Below are 24,794 nucleotides of genomic sequence, written 5' to 3'. Positions count from 1 at the left end.
CAGCTGACCACCATCTCAGACACACAACCTTTCAGTCTCACAAACTGTGGTCTGTTTGTGAGGTAGTCGTAAATCCAGGTGGTTGTGGAGGGATCCACCTGGAATTTCTGCAGCTTCTCACACAGCAGAGCAGGCTGAATCGTATTAAAAGCACTTGAGAAATCAAAGAACATGACCCTCAAAGTGCTGCCTGACTGGTCCAGATGAGAGTGGGCTCTCTGAAGCAGGTATACGATGGCATCTTCAACCCCAAGCCCATTACGGTATGCAAACTGTAATGGGTCCTGAAAGGTGTTCACCTGCTTGCTGAGGTGAGCCAGTAAGAGTCTCTCCAGGACTTTCATGACGTGAGATGTCAGGGCGACTGGTCTGTAGTCTTTTGGTTCAGCTGGTTGTGGTTTTTTAGGCACTGGAACAAGGCAGGATGTTTTCCACAGCACCGGGATTCTTCTCTGGCTCAGGCTGGTGTTGAACAGGTGCTGGAGAATCGGACATAGCTGTTTTGAGCAGGTCTTGAGCATATAGACTGAAGAAATTCAGTGTACATGTTATGTTTTTCTTGCAAAGATAATAAGCAAACCAAAGAAAAACTGCATTTAGTCAGTTCTTTCACTGTTTATTCTTAAGATAAACTATAACTTTAGTGTCTGACTCGCTACTTTTTGCTGCTGCAATGAAATTAACTCAGTGGAACTTGCTATTGATTTCTGCCCTTTCATTACATTATTTATTGACAATATCAAACAGATTTTTGCCATTTTGTGGGGAAAAAAAAATCTGAATTATTAAAATGAAAAAGAAAACTGCTGTGCCTGTTTTTTTTTTTCTTTTTGTTTGTTTGTTTTCTTTTATCCATTGAGATCTGTTGATCTTTCACGGTTTTTCCACAATGAAATGGATTATTTTGCAGTTTCAGTCATTTTAGTGGTATTAATTGGACGGAAATAAGAGCAGGTGAAGCTTGTGAGCTCATGTAGATTTATTTTCATTCTCTGGGTAACTGACTCAGTGACTCAAAAACCAATTAACTTTGATGGGTGAGTAATTTAATCTCGATTCAGTGAAAAAAAAGATAAAAGTTTACCATCAGTACATGGTTGAACCAACTGATACGGGTGTGGACTAAACCATTTTACACTATTTTAGAGAGATGATAAGGTCCTCAAAGAACATCCATCATTACTGATAATACAAACTTTGTTCTCTCTGCCCTGTCATACATGCAAACTGACAATTAATTAATAATTTCATAATGAACCACAAAAAAAAACAAAACTTTTCACTCCAAGATTTTCAAAGGCCTCCACCCTGCAGTGAGCCCTGGGTAGACAGCAGCATTTAACCCCCCCCCAGTCCTAAAATTATTGTGGCAGATTACCTTTGGCAATCACCATGCAATGAAACAGATCAACATGGGCATTCTTCAGTTCAGTTCAGAAAAATATCATTGATCCAAGTTTGCTCTTATAGTCTTTAAAATAAGTACCAGTAATGCCTTAAAACAATGTGCCTAAAAAGTGGTCATTAGTTCCATGTACATTTATAGAAAAATGCATGCATTAATACATTTCTTCTTCATTCTTTGAGTTTACCAATGCAGGATTATAAGCTAAGAACGCAGTCTGCCACATCTCAAATTATACCGTCTACTTCTGGTTCAGTTAAGAAGAACATACTTCTGTGGTACTTTGGTTGATCAACGTGGGCTGTCACTGCAGAAACCTACTCTGGCGAGAAGAAAATTCATAAATGTTAGCCAACTTTAGAGTATCCAGAAAGTGCAAAGAAAATATTACATAGAGTGAAACACTTTTATATTATTGTGATGCACATTTATGTCATAGAAACCATGTTTACATGAACAAACAAAAATACATCGATCGATCCAGCCAGCAGCTTAACCAGCAGAGATGTTACTGGTGTTCAAAATGATTAGCACTTCATAGGTCCATCATTAGACATTTAGAAAACGACTGCACATAACTGCATCCACTTGCAAACCCAGTGTCATGGTAAATGTAACACTTAAATAGTTTAGCACATGCCCCCCGATTGCTCGGTCCTGCTGTCTCCTTGTCAGCGTCATTCAGGACATGGAGGGACCGTCCACAAAACTCACACAAATGTGTTTTCCTCTTTAGAAAACTGCCACAGAACTGAAAATACATGTCTACTGATTTCTGACAATTAAGTGGATTCCCTTTGGAAGTGTCTTTGTAATTGTTTGTCCAGAACTTGAAAAAGTATTTCGATAAACTTCTAAAAGTGTTTTGCAAGATGTAAAACTGTCCCGAAGATCGCAAAAGTGTTTTCCCTCAATGTAAAGTTGCATTGTCGTTGGTAAGTGTTTCAGCAATGTGTTCAGAACTTTGAAAAAGTGTTTTGCAGTTGCACATGCAAGTTTGCATCAACAATTGTAAATGTGTTTCATGTTTTGTACAGTTGTTTTGTTTTTTTTTCTTCTTTGTACATGTAAACATGGTTTCTATGACATAAATGTGCATCACAAAAATGTAAAAGTGTTTCGCTTGATTTAATATTTTCTTTGCACTCCCTGGCCACCATAGAGCTTCTTTTGCCAAATACAAAAGAATAAATTACCTGAGTGGGAAAAACACTTGGGTAAAGGCTGTGCTTTCCAATGTGTTGATTTCCTCTCTCTGAAATCACAAGTAGTGTTTTTAAGGGAAATATCTAATCTTTTATTTATAACACTGCGAATAGTAAGCCAGCATATTTTATTTATTTATTTATTTATTTTATCTCAAACAGTGAGCAGTGGCACTGCTAAACTGCTGAGAAACAAGGTAAAGTGATACTGACCATATTTTTGTTGTCTATTCAATTCAATGCTACATGTGTTCTGTAGCTTCTGGGACCTGCAGTCGTACATGAGGGAGAGTGAGCAGTTCTGTTTTGGTTGTTGTGTAGAAGGAGAACAGGCTGCTCTGCCTCAGGTAAGGAAGCGTGCTAGTTCATTTACATTTCCTTAACATCCTCACTGGCATAACTATGCAGAGACGTGTGAAAGAATTAGACTGACTGAATGATTTACGTCACAATCTGTTGCAGTAATTTCTGTTTTGAACAAAGCTATACATTTTATCATACAGTATCTTCCTGTCAACACACTGGACTAATAGGCTTCTGGCATGATGAAGAATGAGCAGGAATACCTGTCAGACAGCTAAAGATGTAAATCTGTATGTATGAATTAGCAGAAACAACAAGCATGCACCAACTTTGTCACAGTGGAAGGTTGGGAATCCCAAACACAGGTGGGATTTATGTCTCTTTGAAGGGAGCTGGATCTTGAAGAGCTGTTCCTTTAAAGGAGCCATTCAAAAGACTGGCTTTTCTATTTATCTATTTATTTTAGAATTCAGTCAGGGGTAACTAATTTTTATGAAGGAAATAATCACTTTTAGCAAATAAGGTAAGATTTGGATCAGAATAATTCAAATTTACACGCCCCACTAATATATACTCTGTTAGTGTCAATTATTCTGAAATATTGATTATAGTTTAATTTAGCTTGTGTTTAATTGTAACCATCCTATAAGGTAGATCCATATCCCCATGCTTTGACACTCAGTCCACTGACAAAAATCTTTGTAGCACAACAAAAATTATCAGGCTACAATTATTTTCCATGCAAAACAACTTTACTCCAAAATTTTCCACACAAGAGTATTTTGGTAATGCAAAAAACTCACAACATGCAAGAATAATAAATATGTTCATCTACTATACAAAAATAGAAAATACAGGAGAAATACAGAAATACAATAAAAATATTAATTAAATTATATAAACCTGAGCAACATCAGTGCAAATTTTAGTAAACATTTTTGATAAAGTCAGAGTATTTGTTTCTCAACAATACTTTCTGCCCATTGATGCATTCATATGAACAGAGCATGTTGGACATCAGACCCTTGTGATGGCACAGATGTGTCACGTAAAGGCAGCGTGGAGATTTTGTAGATAAAAAAGAACGACTCGCAAACGAATGCCTCACAGCGGCGACTGAGTTCCCACCAGTCATTTAAGAGAGCCGTTCAAAAGAATCTATTCGTTCATGAACGTAACATCTCAAATCCCAAATATTTTTAAGAGCCTTTGACTACTTACTTTGTAGATCTGTGTGATGCAGTTATGTGTCACTTTTTTGAGGATTTACAATGTATTTTTAATGCATCTCAAAATGAATGCGGCTCAATATTTACTGTTTATTACTCTTGAAGATCACGAGTTCCACATTCTCAGCAGTTCTGCATTTAAATTAATTGGTTTCACAGTAGTGAATTCACACATATAACCTCACCTTCTCCATTGCTCCTTTCCTTCAGCACTTTTTAATGATCTTTAAGTCATGTCTCCTAATGTCATGTCTTGTAACACTGATGATTTCCTCTGCACTTCAGATGCAAAGCAATGCCAGCACTTTTTGCGTGGTGTAAATGAGAAAAGATATTTTAATGGAGTCTCCCCCTCTCCCCAGGGACTGTAAATCAACCAGAGCAAACATGTCTGAAGCTCTCTTTCAATTGTTCAGCAGAGACTAATCTTTATTCCACACATGATAGCTAGCGTATTCTCATCGTCATTAAAGTTTTAGCTCCTTGACCTGGAAACTGTTTATGCAAGACATACATGAAAAGATAAACCAGTTACACTTCTGTTTCAAGGATAGAACATAATTAAATACGTATTTCAAAGCATTCTGTTTAATGTGTTATTTGATTGAAAATTACATGAGTCAGGAGCTTATTTTAGTTTAAAAACAGTGCACACACTTTGTCAAGGTATTATCTGTGTCTTGTTTTTTGGTCATGAAAAGTTTATGTTTTTATTGATCACAGAAGTTTGATCATTCGTCAGACAACAAAAGTGACCACACTTAAAGTTAGCATCAAAATAACCACCCAGATAAAATCCCTTTGCTTATTTTGTGTGGGTATATTCAAAGGACGATGGTGCCAAGGATCGCTGCTGCATCTCAAGCTGTCTCTCCTAACATTTTTTTTTTTTTTTACTTATTTAGTCTCTTATTATTCTTTTTTTTTTTTTTCCTTGGTTATGCAACCTACTATAGTAAGCCCTATCATACAATATGATAGAGATAATTACTATGTATCAGGTCGGTGTCAGAAAAAACTTTTATATTGCCACCACCACCAGTTTACAGAGAGGAATCTCCCTGGCAGCGCATACCTGTCGTTGTACCTGAGCGGCGGAGAAGAAGACAGTCACGAGCTGGAGTCCTGATCTGGCTGAGGAAACGGGGGAATTGGCCTCCTCTACCGAGTATTCTTCGGGCAAATGTTCAGTCATTGGACAACAAGCTGGATGAACTTCAGAGCAGGATGGCGTTTCAACGGGAGATTAACTTCTGTAACGTTTTTACTTTAACGGAAACTTGGCTCGACCCCGGACTATGCCATTGTTCCTGAGGGACTCTCCATTTATCGGCTGGGCCGGACTAAACATTCAGGGAAGAACAAGGGAGGTGGTGTCTGTTTCATGGTGAACAACAAGTGGTGTTCTAATGTGGGAATTATTTCTACGGGCTGTACTCCAGATCTGGAGCACCTCATGATCAGATGCCGGTATTATCTTCCGCTTAAGTTCACATTGGTTGTCATGACAGTCGTATATGTTCCGCCTCACACTGATACCAATGAGGCCATGGAAGAACTGTTTGACGTTATCAACAGGGCGGAGACTTCATGGCCGGAGGCTGCATTTATTGTAGCCGGGAATTTTAGTAACGCCAACCTGAGGAAAGTCCAGCCGACACACCACCAACACATCAGCTGTTCTAAGCGTGTGAAGAACACACTCGATCATGTTTACACCCCTTACGCAAACACGTATAACACCTCAGTTCTGGTGTTGCCTTCCTATAGACAGAAATTGAAGTGTCACGGACCAGTGAGGCGGACCATTCAACAGTGGTCCGTCCAATCGAGTTGCAGCATTCAAGCCCGTACCACCAGGCTCAGGGACAGCTTCATACCGCAGGCCATGAGACTTCTAATGCTGTCAGCAGCATCGCCACCTTTAAATAAAAGCATCTTCTAATAAATTATTATCTATTTTACTGTGTAACTTATTGGTTCTATTCTTGCTTTTTGTGTTTGACTATTTTTTATTGTGGTTTATGTTCTTTTTAGTGTTGTTAGGAGAGCCAGAGATCTAAGAATTTCACTGCCAATGATTGCTGATGTAATTTTTGTGACAATAAATTCATTGTTCATTCATATATGTATATATGTATATATATATATATATATATATATATATATATACAGTGTAAATACAGTATCTCGCATAAGTGAGTGCACCCCTCACATTTTTTGCAAATATTTTAGTATGTCTTTTTATGAGACGACACTATAGAAATGAAATTTTGACATACAGAATATCAAAGTTTAGTTTCTATAGTTTGATATCCTGTATAACAAAGTTTAATTTATATAGTGTTATCTCATGAAAAGATATACTAATATACACGTATATATATATATATATACACCGGAAAGAGGCCCTGGGGAAGACCAGGACACGCTGGACGGATTACATCTCTCGGCTGGCCTGGGAACGCCTCGGGATCCCTCCGGATGAGCTGGAGAATGTGGCCGGGGAGAGGGAAGTCTGGGTTTTCCTGCTTAGGCAGCTGCCCCCTCGACCCGACTCTGGATATGTATGGATGGATATTTATATATATATATATATATATATATATATATATATATATATATATATATATATATATATATATATATATATAATCTTTAGCTACTAAAACATGCTAATTGACACATGTAACTGTAACATTATAGGTATTTACCCATTTAAAAAAGCCCTTGCAAAAATTTACCTGATTCTACTAGATGATGAATTAACAGATCACCTATATCCTATGAAAGGACATGAATTTCTGTATCATAGTCAACAGTGTTCTAGAAATGTTACTCAAATTTAGAAATGTCAATCACATGATGTTACCAGGTAAAAGGTCGAGTTATTCATTACTTACCATGGACATGCAACTAGACTGAAATTTTTGCTAAATTCATTCCATAGCAGAGTTCATCTTGAAAGGCTCCAAGCTATCTCTTTGAGGCTAAAACACAAAAGTTCAGACCAATCAGTTTCCCAATATTGCCAGGAAGGAGTGGGTCATAGGTGTAAGAGGTTGCTGACAGTAGGTCCTGTTCACTGACCAGCTCCTCTTGTGCTATGTTGATCTCATTGATTGACACTCACATATGTGGTGTCCAGAAAGGCATCCACTTAACTTTGTTAACATACATTCATACATTCATGAAACAGATGATGACTCACTAGAGTCACTAGAGTCAAAACTTAAACTGTTTTTTTTTTAGTAAGATTCATCCTCTGCACTCCATGATTTACATGATTTCAGTAAAATCCTTTCCAAAGTTGAGAAGAATAATGTATGTTTTATTATATAATAACCATATCTTGGCATGTTTTCCTTTTGGGAGGGGCAGTGTGGAGCTATGAGTTGTCTACTTTCTGTTAAATTACTTGAGAAATTGCTTGAGACTTATAATTCTGATTAACTTGCAAGTTTTGCTTAAATATATTTTAAAAATCCATCAAGTGATTTTTATGGTTTTTCTGCATGAGAAATTCTATAAATTGTTATTAAAGCAATTTCACCTCTTGTGTCGAAAACCCATCCAAAAGAGTAATTAGCTAGAGACCCCCACCACCACCCAATTATCTCATCAATTAAATTTCTAAAAGCAAGAGAAAACTTCATTAGGGAAGTGTCTATATATATCACCCAAAGCTGTCAACCCCATAAGATGTGACCAGAGGTCTGGACCACGATGGTGTCATTAGCACCTTAATGTAATCCCTCCATCTCTTAATTCATTGTTTTAAACTTTGGTCCTCGAGAAAGTCACAGTACTTCTCTAATAGTGTTTAAACTGGGCTTTTGCTGTTAATTCTAAGCAGGGCAAGATGTCTTTATCTAATTTTTCACACTAATGTGGAAGATCAGATAAACGAAGCAAAGAGATCACAAGTAATTAGCACACGATTGTTTGGAAGATTGCCTTAGAGGCATACATACATCATAGTGTAATCCCATACAGTCAATTTATGTGCACAACCCTGAGATGCAAAATGACAACAAAATCATTATTTGCTAAAGATGATGTGTGTTTGCTTTGTTCTTCCACACATGAAGAAATGTAGGCATGAATGCATAGCCATTCCTGCTATTTGTGACCCAGTTGACTTTTAATCAGTGTATTCTCCACTCATAAAAAGTCCAGAATAAATAAAATATGTGTTTCACTCAGCTTTCAATACAAGATCTATATATCCTTAACTGGTTGTGATCAGTGGAAGAACAGCGTTGCTATTAAGTGGTGAAATAGTTCGGTTTAGTTCCATTGTATTCACATAAAGCCAGTGCACAACAAAAGTCATCTCAGGGTACACTGCTTAGAGTGAAACCCAACACATTTGCTGTGGGCAATCATTTGAGAAGAGCAGTGAGGAAAATAACTTCCTTTCACAAGGGCAGCAATCTGCCTCGACTGGTTGAGGTAAGGAGCCTGCAAGACTAAAAGAGAGAGGAAAAATAAAAAATAAAAAATAAAAAACAATGGACAGTTTTTTGAGACAGTGACTGTTAAATAGGAATAGGATGGCAATATCTGCAGAATGGTACAAGAAAAGACAAAAAAAAAAAAAGTGAGGAGCAGGTGAAGATACTTAATGACTTGCAAGGACACAAATGCAAAGAGCAAGTGAGACAAAAGTAAAGAAAACGATGCTCAGTGCATTATGGGAGGTCCATTAGCAGGCAGGACTTACTGAACCATAAAAAGGTGTGGTTCAGGTTCACTAGAGCCTGGACTAATTATAGGCCTTGTCAAACTGGTAAGCTGAAAATAGAGTGGACAATTGTCATCCAAACCAAAATAGAAAACTTTTCTGCTTTATAGTTAACAACCACACGTAAGCCGGTGTGCTGGCAGTGAAGTCCTGTGTTAGAATAACATGGTTCTATGAGTTCTTTAAAATGCAATAAAAGCTTACACTTCGAATGCTAGGAGAAGAATTAAGTGAAGAAAATTTAAATAAAAGAAATACGATCTCTCTCTATTTCCCTTTAAAGCCCTTTTTGTAGAATTTATAGATGGTAAAAAATAAAGTACAGCAGTCCATCCAGCAGTAAATTTTGTTTTAGGCAGTTCTAAGTTTTATGTGTAAAATATATCATTTTAAAAATTAACTAAAAGCTGAGCTCATCTATAAATGTCATCAATGCTGTTTCTGCGCTATGATGTGTCTAAATCCTGACAAAAAGTCTTCACTCGCACTAGGGCTGGGCAATGCTGCGAATTTTGATATCAGTCCAATACCAAGTAAATCCAGAGCAAGTATTGCTGATATGGATACGATACAGATACTTTTTGCTTAAAATATAGCAATCATTTTATGATTTTGCCTTTATTTAATAATCATGATTATGACACAGTACAAAAAATTTTGATAAATAAAATATTTTTTATAAACAAACTGAATGGCAGAACTGGGAAATTTAAATTCAAGCTTCTTTTGTTTGTAAACAATATAAAACAGAGGTGCCCAAAGTCAGTCCTCGAGGGCCGCTGTCCTGCATATTTTCCAATGTTTCCTGCTTCAACACACCTGACTCAAACTAAATAGATCCAACAGCCTATTAAGTTTTGCACAATGAGTCATCAATTTGAGTCAGGTGGTTTTGAAGCAGGAATACATCAAAAACCTGCAGGACTATGGTCCTTGAGGACCGGAGCTGGGCATGCCTGATATAAACCAGCATCAACAATGTAACAAAATAATAAAATAATTCTGTTGCCCTCTTTTATCACACAATTGTTTGAGAAAATAAAGTCAACAGTCTAAATGAATTAAACAAAAACAAAACCTACTATTAGTTGGCTCTCATTCACATTGTTTGGATTTTTGCTGCCAAAGCCCTTTGTAAGAAAAATAATGATCGTGTCATGCTGGTATCGAATGATACCGATACTAGCCTCGGTATCGATATTATCGATATTTGGAACAATCCACCGAGGACTGACTCAAACCATTCTTCCAAAAAATCACATGTAAACTCTTCAAAAAATTTTAAAAAGGATGGCTGTAAGCATTGAAATAGCTCAGAGCTAAGATACACTTTTAATAACACAGTAAATTGTTAATGTTTTTTCTAACAAAGAAAAGGGCCTGCTACAAAAGGAGAATTCATTTATGAAATTAAACATGTTAATGTTTGACTTTTAAATTTAAAAGCTGAAAGTGAATAAATTCTTTGAGCAAAGTTTGTGTTCTCATTCCTTTTTAATACAGAATTAAAAACACAGGCTAAGGATTCATCATTTTCCTACTCTCAGCATATTTTCTGTATGATTTGCTTACACTCATACAAAAATGATCACTTGGATTCAGTATCACTACCGAAAACCGGTTTTTTAAATTTAACAAACACCTTTAAAAGTTTTAAATAATGTCTAGCCAGTACTGAATGAAACAATAGAGGTAATATTCACTAGTATATGCCAGCAGCCACACTACAATGTCAACAGACCTGCGCAAGTTCATCAAAGAGCTACACATTTTTCATTTATAGCAGACAGAATCAAAGAAGCCACCTTTCGAACTCGGAACCAGTTATGCAGTGTCTTCCCTGTCCCCAGTTCTCTATCTTTCTGCTTTCATCCTATCCTCTTGTGAGAGGGACAGCAGATTCTCTTTCTTCTGCTTCTCGGCCTCTCTGTTTGATCTTGTGTAATACAGCTAATGAGGCTGGGCCTCTGGCAGGCAGCTGGCATGCACACTAAAGGCAGCAGCACCAAAATGCGCGTCTAGATCTCAGTTAGCCGCCTAGCACCACCCCATCTGACTCAGCAGCCTGCTCTGAAGCATCCAGAGCCCCACTGCACAAGGTGAAAGAATCATATTTAATTACCTGATGTTGGAAAATCAGCAGAATTTAGAAATAATGGAATCTTGGTCAGCTTGATCTCAAAGATAATGGAGAGAATATTTTTAACATGTGTGGTGAATCTTATTTTAATACCAGAACCATGCAGTTTTGTTTGATAGGTAAAAAAATAAATAAATAAATAAAAGATTTTCAAAAAAGCTCAAAGTTTCAGTGTATTGTTATCCTCATCAGTTCAACTTCTGCACATGCCAACAACGACTAATGTTTTCTTCAAACGAGAAAGCAAAACTGAAAAAAAAGGTTATTTGTAATGTGGAATATGAAATATGCCAGACAGATTTCTCCCCAGAGAGCTGAGAAAGTCTAAGAAACATCTGAATCAGCGGTCTTGAATGCAAATGCAAACCTCTCAAAAATGCTAATCTGTGATTTCTTCCAGATTACTTGGACTCGTGCTGAGCTATGGATGCATAAACACTGGTAGCTGGCAGTCATCCTGCTTCTGTTTCTGAGGCATCTGACTAAACAGAAACTTAATGCTGGTTTCTTTCATTGTAGATTTTTAATAAAGGAAGACATCCCTGCTGATTTTGCGAAATCTATTTTGTAACAGTTTTTTAATAATTTTTTTTGACAAAGACAAATCTGCAACCACTGTTTCATTTAGTTATTTAGAAAGCTCAAGCTGTGTGTGTGTGTGTGTTTTTTAAGCTTCTAGTCTTTCAACTGTGTTCCTTTACCACAACTGCAATTGTGTCAGACACAACAAATAAAAACAGAGTGTCTGGTTGTTGTTTTTATAATTGGTGCTTTCAATGCCAGGTCTCTTTGCTGTGGTAGCAATGTGACCCGAGGTTTGTTCGCTCACTGTGAAAGCTTGCAGCTTCTTTGGAGGAAGGGTTTAGAAGGCATGCCTGCTCTGTGCCCTGCATAAAAGCCATGTCCTGGAGCCAGGCACAGATGGCATGAAAGAAACTCTGAACTGTAGAGAGAGAAAAAAAAAAAAAAAACCTAAGGCCTCCACTGAGGGGACTCACAGGGTGGCAATGGTGGAACAAACTCAATGTTCACACCACCAGGATCCAACTCTGCCACAACTCAAAGCTTTCTGTGTTTGTAAATGACACTATGTGCTTCATTTTTCTGTGCTCGAAGTATTTTGACTGCAGGAGATGACGGACCTGATCCAGCATATACATGCCAAAATCATCGTTTAGCTCAATTATTATATGAAATCCTCACAGTACAAGCATAATACAATACAATCTAGGTTTTCACATGCATTCAACAAAACCATAGACAGAGTTAGCAAACATTTTAATTAATGAAGTAATTTATTTGTTAAATCAGACATGATGCAGTGCTGCGTATTTACATATTTATTCAACAGAGAAACCTCTGTCAAAGCCCTCAGCACAAATCTCATCAAAAGGAGAAATTTGAAATTCTGATTATTTGCCTGAGAGACATCCCCAAAGGGATTAAAAGAGGAAAAAAGAGCACAGAGTGGATAATCCTGTAAAGCATTTACTTAACTTGCTGGAGGTCTCAGGTGATGTTAACTTTGTTGGGTGGAGTATCCCAGGTGTGTGATCATATAAGTGTTCCCTGAGGAACAGCCTGTCAAAAAAAAAAAAAAAAAACTTGGAAAACAATGATGAATGAACTGGAATCATGTCCGGGGTTGGGATAGGCTCCAACCCCTCCCAATCTGCATTGTAATAAGTGGGTCTAGAGAACAAATTTAAGCTCTGTAAGATAATATTGGTGAGACCAAGTCAAGTCAAGCTGCTTTATTTTAGTATTTCTCATTTGTAACCATGCTAACAGCTTTGCTAGTTCCACCATTTTAGTAAAGACTGAAATTTTTGAATACTCAAAAAAAAAAAAAAAAAAGAAAAAATCCATGGAATTTTGTAATGCAGCAGCCACAGAAGATGTAATTGCTTTATGACAATCATTTTGGATTGAGTGCTTTTATATTTTGGTATAGACATGAATATCCCTCAGACTGAAATAACGCTTCACCCATTACAATCAGAATCGCATTATGTTTTGTTTTTTAACCAGTAATATTCCCATTGACCTTGAATCGTCTGTATTTAGCCTGAGTGAAAGACAAATATTTTGTGACAATGGGCTACACACAACATATTATTTTCAGCACTAATCTGACTACTTGCACAAAGAAACCTGTCCTTGTAACTTTGCATAAATGTGTCTCCAAAAATGTCGCCGGCATGTTGAGTATTGCAGTATTTCCATTTATCATGCTCAGTGGTGACAGTCTCTTTAATGCGAATTCTAAAATTTAATTAAAATGAACTGATGGAATTTGGAGTGGCAGTGGAGGCAGCAGTTGTGGGTATGTAGGCGTGAAGACTCAACCATACATGGCCCGACAGTAATGAGTTGGAGCCATCAGTGGGTGTGGTGCTAAAGTGCTGAGCAGGGAAAGTGAAGGTGAGCCCCCCAGGACTCATTTGAGAGGAACATGGTGCTGAGAGCAGCTCTGTTGCAACACACACACACCCACAAAATCACAATTACTTATAATTACAGCTTGAAAACTGTTGGCATAGGGGCTCTTTAGCTGCCTATATTGGTCCAGTACTCCACTGTGCCTCTAATTGCTACTCTCCTACCAGTGCCTATCACTTTCTGCACCAGTTGCCATATATTGTTATGGCTTGTGCAATATGTGCAGTCTTCTAGATCGACCTGACTCTGCATGGAAAACTACCTACAGTAGAAGCTTTAAACTGTGTGCCTGTAACACTTTTGGCTCACATTCCCAAGTTGTAAAACCACCGCTGCTTCTGTCTTTTACTTTTTCTAAACAGTCATTCATGCAGACTAATTTACAATACATAGTGTATCATTGGAGAACCAATGAAGGGCAGTGTCAAGTGTGATGGTGTTTGGATCGACATCCCTCATGTTTTGGGTAGAAGTGTTTTTTTTATTTATTTATTTTATTTATTTTTTTTAACAATAGTAATTTTTCACAATGCTCAATAGACTTGTGTCATGAGGAGGCATCAACAGCACATTTCCAGTCTCCACCATAGACTGTATAAAAGATGGACGGAGCCCCCGTGACGCCACCCATAGGTTTCTGAAGAGGTGAATTGAAGCTCATTGAGCAGTTCCCACCATCGCCATCTTGGCAGCATCACACGTGTTGTTAGTCCCAGAAAATCCAAAAATGGGCAGAGGTCGAGCTGAGAGGGGGACTGTAAAGGTGGGGGTGGATGATTGACACCCATCAAACTACGAGCTGCCTGTACCTAAGAGCTAACTGAGCTAACCGGAGCTAATGGTAGCTAACCGGAGCTAATGGTAGCTAACCAGCTAACGGAGGTAGATGGGCTAAAGCTAGGGCACACTGTTAGCCGGGCTAAAAACTACAATTATGCTGCACTCTCCCATCTTGCTGCGGATATTGGATACCTGTCAATCAAAAGGATCCCCGCCCCCCCTCCCCCCAATTATGCCGAATTTCAAGATTAAACAACATCCCAATGGATGAGTTAGGAAAAAATTCAGCCCCCCCACAGTTGTCATGAAGGTAAACTTGACCTATTAATCCTAAAATTGAATTTTGTATCAGGTTTTAAACGTGTTTATTCCTGCTGTGAAGTTGGTCTTTTAACATGGGAGTCTATAGGGATTTGCCCTGTTTTGGAGCCAGGCCCTAGCAGATGAGGGGTGAACTGCAATTTTTTGCACTTCCACATAGGCTTCACATTTTACCCCTAGAGGTCGTCGCTTGATCTCCACAGTCATGCTCTTACAGACCTTAAGATGCAATCCCATGATGTGTGCTCCTGCTTTTGAACATGCAAATAATCAAGCCTACGAGGAGAGGCAGATCTGGTGCAGCTCAGGTATCTCCTTATCAAGATATATCACAACCATTCACCCTTTCTTTAAGTCAAAGAATTGCACATGATCTTGATTACAAAGAAGTTTTGCTGTCAAAAGCACAGTGTTCTGTCGTCCTCATATTTCTTCAAGAAAATCTTCTTTCTTTTCCCTTTTTTAAGCAACATACATGACTTGTTCTCCTTTCAAACAGTAACCTCATGTCTGCGTGTTTGTTCAGCTTTTCAGCAGCTCTGTGGGCTTTTATTTATTTATTTTTGTTTATTATATTGACACGCAAAACCCCACAGCTGCAAGCTGCAATCACCCTATTCCAAACAGGCAGGTTTTGAACAGTCTGATGAAATGACAGGAAACTCCAGGGCTCTCTACAGTACAGTTGTCGTGCAGCCATTACATTTTGTTGCTTAAGGGGCCTCACAGGTCCTCTTGTTTGTCTGTCATGTCGTTCCTGATACTGCTTCAGAATGTTTGCTTTTACAACAGAGCTTACAAACAATCATCAGCACACATTTAAAATCATAAAAATTTCTTTCTTTTTTTTATTTTAATAGAATTTGATCTCGAAATCATGAATATATCCATGCAGCATCTCAGTGGTGCTCATTATGCAAAGCAGTGATCTGCTCTGCTCTGGCTGTGGCACTCATTTGCATATTTTGCAGCTACTCTTTGAAAGGCTGTCTGAGTGAATCAGTGTGAAAGATAGGATAGCTTATCGTTTTCTTCATTTTCAATAATGTTAAGGTCAATTATGAGGGTGGAACCAAAGAGGGAGACAGCTTATTGAATTGGACTGTTGTCACTCACTGGTTATCATTCATCATATTGATTTGTTGACAAACTTCAAGAGCCTGGTCTTATCTCATATGTGCCAGTCAGACGACAGATGCTAAAGAGAAACAGGAGAGGACAGTGGTGTGATTCTGTACAGCTGAGACCATGAAAAATCACAGTGAAGAAAAGTACATTATACTTGGAAAACTGCTGCAATTAAAATACTGATTCAGAGATCTCCCTCCTGTTAAACCGAAAACTAAACATGAATACGTCAGTGGACATAACAAAAGGAAATCCTCAGCAGTTTAACATTCACAATAATTAATTATAGGAGGGAATGCAGGTGTCAACTTTAACATATATACCTCACATTTCTGCTGACAGCGTGATTACCTTACTTTAAGCCATTAAGTTCTTAATTTTAAAAATGAGTGAAATGAAAATGAGCAATAAATATGACAGGACATACATTGGCTCTTTTCATACTGTGGCTGTAGCTTCAGTGAGTAACAGATCACTGACAGTTTTAAGTTTTAAAATAAACATTTTCTAGCTATTGGATTATTATTTATTCACGGTATACTGATTAAGGCATTTTGTATCATGTCAAGAATGACAATAATGTTATTGTGCTGCTGCTGTATTTGTGTTATGTCTGTGATGTGATTGCTGATTCCAGACTGATGACAAATGACGGTTTTAATGTTTTTTTTTTTTTTTTTTTTTTTTACATTTTAAATTGAAACTGAATACAGTCTGAATATGCAGATTAATGGATTTGGACTGGGGGCGGTCTTAATAAGATCAAATTGTTCTTGAATTTAAGGCTTAATGAAAAACTTGCTGCCACATTGTATGACTGACTAGATAATTGCATGTATGAGGACAGACTTTGCTAATATAGTGCTTGGTAGGTGTAATATTTTTGTGGACACATGTCACAACACATGCCCTGACTGCTCAGCAAATTTTTACAGTGAAGGTATCTGAATGATTATTATTAATGGTGACCATCTTTTAATGCTGTATTTAGAGAGTATTTGGATAGTTTTCTGTTTCTCTTTTTTCATTTCTAATTTTCATTTGTATATATTTAAAGAATTAAAATGGCTTGTACACAATTCTCTGATGGTGCTAATCAGAATCTCGTCCTCAGAGATTTGTATTTACTTTGGTATTTGGTAGAATTAATTGATGTTGTTTTGGTCTTAATTTAAATAAAATTAAAGCCATTAAGTCATGCCACTAGTGTCAGGGCCAATGTAAGGTTGCAATACTCTTTGAGATGCATAAAGTATCATAAAAATAAGAAGAGAATTCTTTTAAAGCAATTTACTTAAAGCATTAACACATTATGATCACATTAAGGAATACACAAATTAACAAAGTTTTTTTTTTTTTTTGCACGTTAATGCAGTTTTTATTTATTTATTTATTTACTTATTTTGTTATTTTCAGCCTTCTTGCTCACTGACTCTGAACACAGAAAAAACACATGCAGAAGCTTGCAGTCCAATGCCTCTTCCTCCATGTCTGGTCCTTCTGCAGCGATGTGTCTGATGTAACCAGAAGAGAGCAGGTTTATCAAAATGAAGACTTTTACCCACATCTATCCACCCCATAACCCCTCACTCACAGCCTCCCTTGCGCCGTACCCACGGACACTCACTTTCACAACATCACACTTAATCCTGCCACCATTTCCTGTGGGAGACATCCCCGGTGGACCAGAGGATAGTGAGCCCCAAATAAAAAAAATAATAATAATTTGACAATAAATTATTTATTTAACAATTTAAGGTTTGACTTTGTAAATAAATAGATTAAATATTTAAAAAACGGTTAGAATTAAGTACTTTTTTCTTTTTTCCGGATCAAGTAAATGGAAATACATATCACCCAAAGATTATTATAATTAAAAGATAAACCTGATTTTATTTATTTTTTTAATTTAATATATATTGAAAAGAGAGTGCTGACCTTGTTATACCTGCTGACTGCTAGAATACATGATCCCAACAAGAGAGCAGTCAGCTGAATTTTTTTAAGACATTAATTCAACATGTAAAATGTCACAGTTTTGGTTTTAGAGCAAGTATACAAATAAAAGCGGAAGGGTTAGGGTAGGAAACAGGTTGGTCTTTGTTTTATTGCAGGTTTAATGAAACACAAAAAGAAAAGTACCTACAGAAATTAAATGACCTTGAATACTGATGAAATGTTGTTGACACCAGAGAAAAAATATGATAACATGCATTAACTTTACTGTGAATGCACAGGTGTACAACACATGTTTGACACTATTCCATCAGTATCTTTGGTGGTTATAATGATGTAGCCATTTTTGGCTTGACAATGCCTCTTGTCAAAGAGCACACAGTTTCTTTTTTTTCAACAACATGGCCAAGAAACAGTCCAGATCTCAGACAGATTTTTTTAAAAGAATATGGTGGTAATTTAAAAAGAAAAAAGAAAAACAAAGAGCAAGTTTTATGGCAAGGCTTCATCTTTATGGCAAGGCATGGATTTCATTAAATCCACGCCTCAAAACCCTCATAAGAGCCAGAGGAACTAAACCAATTGTAATATTTTTAGATTAAATTTCTCTTTTTTTCTTCTTCTTCTCATCATTAATTTGAAAGAAAAAAATAGTTGTAAATTCTGACTACTCATTATGATTTTATAGAGAATTATTTTACTAGACCAGAATGTTAAGTTGTTAAATAAATCTGTCTTATGCCATTGATGTTTTTTCATTTTTTTTTCTTTTTTTCTACAAACTAAAACAGCTTAGCAAGTATCCTCCAAGAGCCTTGATAACATACAGTCAAGGGATCTAAGCAGGTTTTTCTGTACCTCTCAAATGCCAGTAGTGTAAGCTGTGTGACACTATAGTGTACATTTTTAAGCTTTTAAAAAAATCGGTAGCACTTTACATTACAGCTTGGTAATTGTATGGTAATAGTGTGGAAATATCATGGTAATACACAAGAAATATACCAGTAGTAACACTGGCTACATCAACAGACTTAAATTGAAGTTAAAGGGTAATAACTTGCCTATAACCTACAGCAATAGGAGGGTAACAAACGAGAAAGTTATACTATTTGGTAGTAATATGGTAATATTGTAATAATTACCTGGCAGCTGTCTGGAAATGTCTACAAATATCAATAAATATCTAAATAAAGTAGTAATTATGGAGACATAATGTCATTATTACCTAATTATAATTGGACAGTTTATATGTAAAAATCACAAATCAGGGCTGTAAAATTATCCATTGACTGTTTCCTTTTCATTTCATAGTATTACAGCAGACATCGCCATATAAGACAATGACATGGAACCAACATTAGTAGTTTCTATGTAATAACCTGGAGCTCTAAAAACACTTGAGTATGTTCTCCTGTAACTGGATGAACGAGAAACTCTGGTGATTGACTTGATAATGTATATACCGATGTCTCAGTCTGGGGTTAGTGATGGAAAAGTCTTTTATTGACTGTATTGATGAGATAGTAACCATCTGTGAAGACACAGCTAGTCGTTTAATGATTGTGACCCGAACTGTTTTTACAGGACACTGTTTTCTTAAGTGCCCCTGGGAGTGAATACAAATGATCTCATTGCCTTCTTCTGTGGTCGGTCAACATGAACCTTACTCCAGGGTTCCAGCACCAGTGGAAAAGAGACAACTTCCCCAGGAAGGATGGGGTATATAACCATGTGTCCCGAGCTAAGGAACCAGTTCTAAGATTGTCGGCTGGTCTGTGTTCAACTTGTCTCCTGGTTGTGTCTGAACTCCTGCAATTGCAGTAAACAGCTGTGGCTTCCCATCTATCTGAGTGTCCATCATTCATTTAGAGTTTTCCTAACAGCTAGGCCTCCAGTAGTCACTCAGGATGGTACTTGCTGTCTGAAATATTTCTGTATTAAGCAGCAGTCCTTCATCATTTAGCGTGCAAGCAAATTTTAACTTCTAACAGTCCTACAACCCCCAGCGTCTTCTCGTCCGAGCTGGAACAAGTTGCCCTCCTACAAACTGCAATAGAAACAAGGACAAAACAAGGATTACATAACTGGCAGCTATTTGAACAACAGCTTTGCAGTTATGAAGATTAGATTAAAAATTGACAACCCTTATTCAGGTGTAGCGCCAGTGTCAGAGTTATATACAGTTAAAAGATTTTATGACACTGTCAGAAGAGCCCTGGCTGCTCAGTTTGTGTCTTTGATTTACTTGTTTTCCATCATGACTGAGGGTTTGAACTAAATAAAAGTTGGTGTCTCCACTTAATGGACAAATTTCACAAAGAATGTAACATTGCATGTTCTACCTGAACTCTTTCCGGGTACTCCAGCTTCCTCCCACCATCCAATGACATGCATGTTAGATTAACTGATCACTCTAAATTCTCCCTAGGAGTGAATGTGAGCATGAATGGTTGTTTGTCTCTGTGTCTGTCTCTCTGTTTTGGCCCTGTGATAGACTGGAGACCTGTCAAGGGTGTACCCTGCCTCTCGCCTGCTAATTTCTGGGATAGGCTCCAGCTTCCCCGCAACCCAGAAATGGACTAAGCAGTTAGGAAAATGAATGAATGAATTGTAACGGGGAAGCGTGGTAAGTAGAATTAGCTGCCACAAGGTTGACAAACTCACAGCGACACTGGTACTAAAGATTCCACAGCGCGTGCTCTTTAATAAAAGGACATTCACCAACCATATAAAGCCCAGTTGGACGGCTACTGTCTAATTAAACATAAATAAAACAGTGCTGTTGGTGATGATTGTCATGTGTGGCAGCGTGGCCCCGATAAAGGCCGCCACCGCCACCGTGGGTTTTTATTTTCGGATCAGGGAGAGCAGAGTTAAAAGCCACACTAAAAAGGGTTTTTATAAATGAAAAAAATGTGAATCATCTTCTAGTCTTGACCCTTCAGGTGTTCCGTACTGTCCAAGTATGCAGCTTCTGGCAGCGTTCCGAATCTTGCCAACACTTCCTGTGTCCACGCGCCTCTTCTTCATAGTGGGGCCTAGCCCACCAATGACCTGTAAAGAAGAGGGAACACACATGGCAGTCCTCTGTTTCTCTGGGGGATACCCCCACCCCTTTCCGCCTGCCCTATAGCCAGCACCTCACTTCAAGCCACGGTCACTGACAGGAAGATGTCCTCACTCTTTAACCGGGCCACTGAAAATCACATTGAAAAGGTGCCTTTTGGCGACGCTGACATACAGGGTTTTATGATGACTGAAACATTCATTCATTTTGTATAGAGGACTTGTGGAACAGGTCCTGTTTTGAAAGAGAGGCTGTTTGAATGTTTGAAATTTGTACAGGTTTCATACCTCATAAAGCCCTGCATTTCTGATAAAGAGTGGGAAAGCAAGATGAGCGTCCAAGGGCTTTCCAGGCCTGCAATGACCTAGGTTTGAGCCAGGGTTGGTGGGGCCACAACGCAGAGTAACCACTATATGACCACAACCACACTGAGTGTGTGTGTGTGGGTGTGTTTGTGTGTACATGTGTTTTTGGGCACAAGTTGCAATTAACATATTTACTTTAACCAACCCCATTGATGTCTGACATATTGCTTTTCATACTTATCTGATCCTCCTTGGTGTCACTTTGTCATTGTTTTGCCTGTGCCTATAATGTTACACTGACCTATTTGCTCTCTCCACAGCAAAATCCAATATTTGCAGATACGCTCCCTGCCTCAGCCTCTGTAAATATGTTTCCAAAATCCCATTGATATTTTTTTTTCTCAGTGCAAATGAAAGTCTAGTGATTAGATTGATCATTTAATACATTGAGACAGATTTAAACCCTTCTGCAAAAGAAGTTAAATTTTTTAAGTCATTAGTTATTGTAGAGTTCCCTGTTTCTTTGCCATGGATGCAGACCTAAGAAATAATTTCTATCACATACAGACTTAACATTATGCATGCAGCAGCATTGAATGAATAATGTGCATGCTTTTGGTCCCCATTCCTCCTCTGTTCTGAGGTGTTAGTGACACAAATCCATCTGTCGCTTGATGGAAGAAAATGTAAATCTTAAGCCCCTTTGCATGTCATGTCTAATTGGCTTCGGTCTTCAAACAGCTCTTCCTTTTAGATGAATCTTTGTCAGATGGGTAGTCTGGCCCTCTCATTTAATAACCCTCTGTCAGATCCCAAATGGTCTCTTAGATCCCAAATGGACAGCATGAATCTGACCACACCCCTGCAAATGTGCATCTAAACAATAAAATTCATTCAAAAATCTTATGTCCCATATATATTAGTACATGCATTATAGGTTAGCAGTTGATACAGATGAACTAAGATTACAATTTTATCTCTACAGACATTTCATAGTGTTGGAAGTACTGACTTTCTGTAATATTTTAAACCCACAGAATCACACTTGGTTGTGTACAGAAGGCATTTTTTCATTTAACAAAATAATTAATAGTAGAATTAATTCTTTATAGTAACAAAAAATGACAAAAAGCAACACAAAATTAATAATAAAAAAAAAGTTCATAAAACTCCAGTGATTAAAAAGGCCTAATAAAGCAATTTGGAGATTGTTGTTTTCCAAAGGAAAATTGCTGTTTGTCATTTGTGTAAATTTTTCTGTTACTAATGAGGAACTGCTGTAAGTTGGGCAAATAATTACTATCTTCATTCAACAACAAAATAACAAGAACAATGTAATGTGTTAGCTCAGTTGACTGAGCATGCAGGAATCAAAACTTCTAATTTAAAAAAGTTAATTGGCAGGTGAAATAACAGAATTAACTTTCTTAAAGTGCTGATAACATTTACAATATTTTAACATGAATTGGAATGTAAGTAAGTAAAGTAAATGTTTATTTATATATAGCACCTTTCAAGATAAAAATCACAAAGTGCTTAATGCACAATGTGATTCATGGCATCTTTCCTCCTTATTGTGTACCAGCCTGTTTCCACATTTTCTGAATTGAGTTACTCATCTTCTTCTCAGTTGTTCATACTAATGAAAAGAGGAACTGGGAAATCTAATATCTTGCTTCACGGTTATGATCCTTACTAAGCCACTGCTCATGGCTTACTGCTCTTTAATTGCATAAGAGCAAACCATACTATGTGAATTTTGCTTCCCAACATCAACGCATCAAGTGTATATATTAGTTCAGACAGGTGAGGAATCTGTGCAGCTACAGGTGGCTGATACGGATTATCCTCACAGCTGTAAAATCTAATGGTAATGCTGACTTGCTTTATAACTTTCCAAAGAGACATATTTTGGTTTGATTCAAAATTAATAATTTGTGATTTTATATACAAAAAGGCTATAATCACCAGTGATTATGTTATAAATGACATAATTAGCAGACATGTTAACTGAAAAGTAATCAAAACTGTAAGCGGTATAAAGCACATGTGTGTACTGATTCCATTCTGTGAGCTTGATTTAAATAGTTTGTGTTGATTTGTTTTTCAGGATTGTCCATAAAGTAACAGTTTTTTTCTCCTCATCATTTTTACAGAGTACGCTGTAAAATGTTAAACTAACATGCACTCACATTTCTTGAAACAGATTTACAGATGTCAAAGGGATGGTTATCCATTCATGTGGCTCAGTCAAGTGATGGGCCTCCTTATTTAAGTCATGAAGAGTCTGCTAATGCAGTCAATGTAAGAACGACCAACACTGAGCACCTGCTGCTGTCCAGTTGAGTTAACAACATTATGATGGTAGATTAGTAGAGGACACTTAATGTAGACAGTGCTTCAAAGAGGAATCGTGAGCAGGCTTCCATTAACTTTTTTTTCACTCTGAAGTAGTGAACATGTTGACACTGATCATATGAAGATATTTTGGCTTACTGTGGTTAGAACAGTGCACTTTCAGTACTAAATTTTGTGCATCTAACTAAATTTTAAAGGTCCCATATTATACACTTTATTCCCAATCTGAGACCATTCATTAATATCTAAATGAAATATTTCCGCCATGGTATGGACAAATCGACCCTCAGTTTGAGTGCAGCGGCTTCTCTTCACCTCCCTCTTTTTAGCAGCTTCAGAAATGTGCCGTTTATGGTGGGCGGAACCCTGGTGGAGCAGCTCAGCTGTTGGCTCCGCCCATCGCATCGCCCGTCATGAGGTGATTGACAGGTTAATATATTTTCAAGCTATCAGACTAATAAGGCCGAAACGATAAAATAACTGCCAGCTCTTACCTCTCCAGCTGTGTCACGGACAGTTGGTATTGAACCTGGCTTCAGCTTCAAACGGTTGGCGAAGCCTGCTTTCCATGCCCCCATGTTGTGGAAACAGTCCTCTTTGAAATGCTGGCCACAGACATGCAAAACCTTTGGAAGTTTTCCGGGTACATTTCCTCCAAAAATAAAATTAATCCACTCAGTCCTCGTGGGTTCAGTGGATGGAAGTAAAAAAAACGTTTTCGTGTTCATTTATGCAGCCACAAACAGAACAGTGCTTCTGTCGCTTAGCCATGTCCGCTAACGAGGGTTGCCGAAGAGGGAAAAACACTGGGCGCTAGGTGATTTTTAGAGGGCGGGCTTTGAGAGCCGGTAGACGGGTCCATCGCTCTGTGGGGAGTGGTTATTGTCCCTTATGACGTCATAACGTACACGCTTTCAAACAAGCTCATTTCAGCGCTTACTTCCCTAGAGGTGGAGCAGGGGGGAGAGAGAGCGCCTGAAAGAGTTTCACACTTACGGGTCTCCTACACATGCGGGGGGACCAGTATGACTGTTCCAAAACCATTAAAAAGTGAATTTTGCATAATATGGGACCTTTAACATATGGATAAAACCACAGATAATATGAATAAAGATAACATACCCAGCAAACTAGAACATCTGTATCATTTACTCAGTTTTTTCCTTGTTTGAAATTTCAAGCATCCTGTGTACTGAAGTCTTAGTGCTAACCCTGGAGTGAGCCTGATGACGACCTTGAAAGGATGTAGGCATCCATCTGCTGCCTCTATGACACATGCCATTTCTTTTAGCATACTGCACCACCAAACAACTTAAGCACTGTGGAAAATCCTCACCTGCTCTCCCATCTGTGTTGCACTTCCACCTACAGCTGGAGGTGAGGCTATGACTAATTAAATAATGCCTGT

General features: G+C 37.7%; 1 long non-coding RNA gene across 1 annotated transcript; it reads left to right on the top strand.

Moving 5' to 3' along the window:
* The first annotated feature begins 364 nt into the window (after positions 1 to 364).
* LOC121644372 lies at positions 365 to 18,655 on the top strand. The gene is made up of 3 exons (XR_006011264.1): positions 365 to 374; positions 3,979 to 3,983; positions 18,568 to 18,655. It is a non-coding gene; the product is annotated as an uncharacterized LOC121644372 (long non-coding RNA).
* Positions 18,656 to 24,794: the final 6,139 nt, after the last annotated feature.

Source organism: Melanotaenia boesemani, chromosome 1 (assembly GCF_017639745.1).
Source record: "Melanotaenia boesemani isolate fMelBoe1 chromosome 1, fMelBoe1.pri, whole genome shotgun sequence".
Classification (NCBI taxonomy): Eukaryota; Metazoa; Chordata; class Actinopteri; order Atheriniformes; family Melanotaeniidae; genus Melanotaenia; species Melanotaenia boesemani.
The sequence above is the reverse complement of the archived record's forward strand: the minus strand, read 5'-3'. Positions and strand labels throughout refer to the sequence as shown.